General features: G+C 34.7%; 1 long non-coding RNA gene across 1 annotated transcript; it reads left to right on the top strand.

Annotated features, from left to right (window-relative positions):
- Window positions 1-708: 708 nt before the first annotated feature.
- Window positions 709-3,755, top strand: LOC311292951. The gene is made up of 4 exons (XR_014627854.1): window positions 709-761; window positions 1,072-1,154; window positions 1,276-1,339; window positions 2,347-3,755. It is a non-coding gene; the product is annotated as an uncharacterized lncRNA (long non-coding RNA).
- Window positions 3,756-4,240: the final 485 nt, after the last annotated feature.

The following is a 4,240-nucleotide window of genomic DNA, read 5'->3' as shown; positions in this document are numbered from 1 at the left end:
AGCGCTATATAAATGAAGATGACTTGACTTGACTTGACATCATCAAACATCCATTTATTAAAAAATGTAATTAAAAGAACGTTCCAACCTACCTTTCATATGAATCCTGGCAGAGAAAGCACATTGCAGACGAGCAAATCTCGAGGTAAACTTGAGACTCAGGTAAACTTCTGCATCATCACATCACCCTGACTGAATGAAAAAGATAAAAATAGTAGATAAAAATATCCCAACCTTTTTTCATTAATCAGGTTATGGATCGTTCTAAATTTCAACTTGAACACAACAGTATATCTTTGTACAGTCAGATGAGCTTATACTGCTTGTTTTACTTAGCAGAATTTAATTAAAACAGTCCAAATGAACAGAAAACCGCCCAATACGACAGCTTGCTAGAACCAGTTGAAAAACCAGAACAGCTTTTGGAATTAACTTTTATATCTATGTTGTGGTGCATGTTGGAAGTTGGGAGAAACCAAGTGTAGAAGATGAAGGGGATTTTTATTTTTATTTTTTATGTAATTGTTTTTCATTGAGGGAATACAGTATGTATCCATGGCTGTTAAATAATAATTTGTGGATTAGGGCATGTACAGAATGTTTATTATATTAAGATTTTGTTATTTGTTGAATTTTATTCCTGGTTGTTTGTATTCCTGTCAATAGTTGTGCCCATAAGTATAAATGCCCACAGGCTGATCCTACACAGGATTGTCAGTGTGTGATGTAGGTTGGAGAGTGAGGAACCAACTGAAGTGAGGGTAAGAAATGTATTTTAATGTTGTTTATTTTTCACTTGTATTTAATTCATCTTGTAGGTCTCTACCCTTTCTGTATATTTGTATTTTCATAAAAAGTTTAGAAAGTTCATATTGAGCTAAAATGTAATGACCCAATCAAGAGTTTGATTGTGACATGGAAGTGAGGAGCTGTGTCAAGAGATTGAAGACAAACTGTCAGGAATAGGAACTGATAGGAACTGTCCAGGTTTGGCATATATTGTGTTTGTGCATTTTCTGTTCTTGCGTTTCTATAGTCTTCACTGGTTTATTATTTTCTTTTTCCCATTAGTCTAATTGTGGCTTGTTTTATACACCAACGATGTGTGAATATGATGAATTAGTTAATTACTTTTTCATTGTCACTGGAAGAGGGTGAGTAACATTCAGCTACATCTCACACAAAGCTTGTATGGTGTTTATCCCACAGCTCTTCAGATTTAGTGATTTGAATCTGAACCATTTCTAATAAGGACTGTCTTTGTGTACCTAACAGGTCTAAAGGGACTTGTTTGATTTTAATCCTTAACATTTGAATCCTTTGGATTTGTGCAATTTATGTAAGTAATTGAATATTGAATTAAGAACTTATTTATTCTTAATATTGAATCATTTAATAGTTTGCCCAGTAGGCATTTACGAGCACATAATTTATTGACTGTCATAAATTTAATTTCTGTAATTTTTTAAAAATGTTTTCATTTAAATACATAGTTTTGTACAGTGTTGAATCAGAATGGGTTAAATTGTAATATAGACTGAATGCAGTGTTTTAAGGGCATTGCTGTGTGTACGGGTTAGACTAAAGAGCCATTTTGCCCTCGATGTTAGGAATCCTGGCTAATGTTGTCCCTAAAAATAGTTTTCACTGATTTCAGTTTGCACAAACCTTTGTTCCCACGGTAACCCTCATTAGTTCATCTGTCACACCTGTTACCTCGTTAGTCTTGTCAGCTGAGTCTCATTTCCCTGATCTGTTTCACCATGTATTTATGCTCTGTGTGTTACCTTGTTGATTGTCTGATCTCCGTCTTAAGTGTGTGTGAACCTTCTGATCTCCGTCTTAAGTGTGTGTCAACCCTCTGCCTGTCTATACCTATATGAATTATATTGTTAGTAAAAGTTTGCATTGGAACTTTTGATTCTTCTTCTGCACCACACCGTGACACTTGGAACCTTATCAAAGGAAAAAGTCTTTAAAACTAGAGAGAAATCTGTTCGTTATTATGGCACCTTTGATCCTCTGATCATAGTAATGTGGTGCTTGTATTGTGATTCTTTTTATCCCATTTGTTCAAATCCTTTTGTGTACTGCTCTTATAAACATTCCAAATAGGTTATGCAGATTGAGATTTAATGTGTAATGTGTATTCTACAGTTTTAGCAGCTGGCCTATGCCAATTTTTTACCATAGCTTGACTATGCCAGTGTTTGTCTTTTAAGAGTTTTTGTATCTTTTGCTTTTTCCGCTTTCACATAGATTTTGTTATTATTATTATTGTTGTTGTTGTTATTGTTTTTTTATTTTATTTGGTGTATCATGTTAACTGTTTTGTTTTCTCTGTAGGTCTGAGATCTAAATGGCTCTGATATGATCTCTATCACTGAGATCGAATTGCTCATGTGGTCCTTTTACATCCAACAATCCATTTACAATGTGACCTGTGAAATTTAAACGCATGTGTTCTAAATATGCCATATGTTTAAAGTGCTTTAATGAATTTACTTAATTTTATAATTTTGTTCCAATGAGATCCTGACACAACCTTGATTGGAATTGGGTATTGTATGTGTTTGGCCTGTCTTATAATTTGTGTTTTCAGGAGTTGTTTAGTGATATGAAAGCCATCTGACTTAAGTAATCAGATTGATAGGGGTGCCTCAAATGTAGTGACAGGTGAAACTCAGGTGAGATCAATTTATCAATGTGCACCCTAAAGAGCTGAAGGGATATGTTCACCAATGACCGCTTGTTAACTTTCTAAAACAGTTGTATTTTGTATTAAAACGTACTTTATAAAAAAAAAGTCTTATTGTTTGTGTATTTTTTATATTTATGCACTTGTTTTCATTTCCTGACTGCCTTCTGTAAGTTAGCATTAGTGGCTGTCTTACTATGCCCTTTTTCTGCTTTGTGATTATTATTAAAAAAAAAGTTCTCTCTATGCCCTTGTGCCCATTTATATTTGTGCCTGATGCTGCTATTTCATTTAGCCTACTTGATTTTTTTTTTTTTTTTTTCTCCCACTTGATGGAATAGCTATTCGGGTTTACTGGGTACTTCATTAATTTTCATGAACTTCTGGAAATGTGGAGAACTTTCCTTTTAAGAGTTCAACTGTTGGGCTTGGGTGGGTGGGCAGGTGGGACTTGTGTTTGACTTGGGTGGTTGGGACTTGTCCAGGGTTGACTTTCAAATATATAGGGATGCCTCACACTCACAAAGGGTTAGGCCACTTTTTTCTTAAGTGTTTTTATTTATGTATATTTTATTAATTAGCTTTTTGGCTTCACCTCTTGTTCCATTAAAGATCAAGTTTGTCTTTGTGCCTTTTTTTTATTTCTCCTTTATTTCTGTTTTATTATCCTTTTTGTCTGTGTCTTTGCATTTATGCTATATTTAAGTCTTTATTTTATTTATGCGTTTAATTTTTTTAAATTTTTTTTTTTTTTTTTAAATACCTTTGACTTGTTTCTTGGATTGACTGTCTGCTTTTTCTGCCATTGTTTGCCACTTTTATTTTAAAGCTTTGTATGGCAGTTGTAAACTTACTTGTCTTGTATTTTGTTACACTTTGTTTTGTTTGTGCTTTCATTTTAAAGCCTTTTTGTACTTGGGTTATAGTCCATGTTTTTTTTTTAAAGCCTTTGTTAATCTTTTTTTTGGGTTAGGGTTAGAATAAAGAATACCCCATTTGTAAACTGAAACCCTTTAAAGTCATTTTGAAAATTTAAATAAAAGTACTTGTTAGGTTTATGTTCTGTTTTGGTTTATTTTGAATTCCCATTTGGCTGTGTTGTCCGGTCCCCTCCAGCTGTTTAGATAGTCTTGTCTTATGTCCTTCCCAGCCAGTTTTTGTATTACAGCTTGGCCACTTATACTCTTTAAGTCTTGTTTCTTTGTCTCTCCCCCCCTCTCCTCTCCCCTTAATACTCATTTGTATTTTGTCCCTTTGCACTGATGGTATTATGCCTTTAATATTTTTATGCTTTTGTTTTGTCCTTTTTACCATCTGGTGAGGTGGAGGACAACATCACCACACAGCTGCAGCCCTCGCAGGCCTCCCAGCCCACTCCCTTTTTGAGGAGATCTCATCTAACCAGAGTCAGAGCCATTGCCCACTACAGTCCCAGAACCACACCTACTAGAGGCATTGTCTGCCCTGGAGTCTGCTGCCATTTCTGACCAGGTGTGTGAGCCAGTCCCTATTTTCATCCCAAAAGGAGTTTTTGTGGAAGTG

Source organism: Rutilus rutilus, assembly GCF_951802725.1.
Source record: "Rutilus rutilus genome assembly, chromosome: 7".
NCBI classification, from domain to species: domain Eukaryota; kingdom Metazoa; phylum Chordata; class Actinopteri; order Cypriniformes; family Leuciscidae; genus Rutilus; species Rutilus rutilus.
Note: the sequence above shows the minus strand (reverse complement) of the source record. Positions and strands in the feature narration are given on the sequence as shown.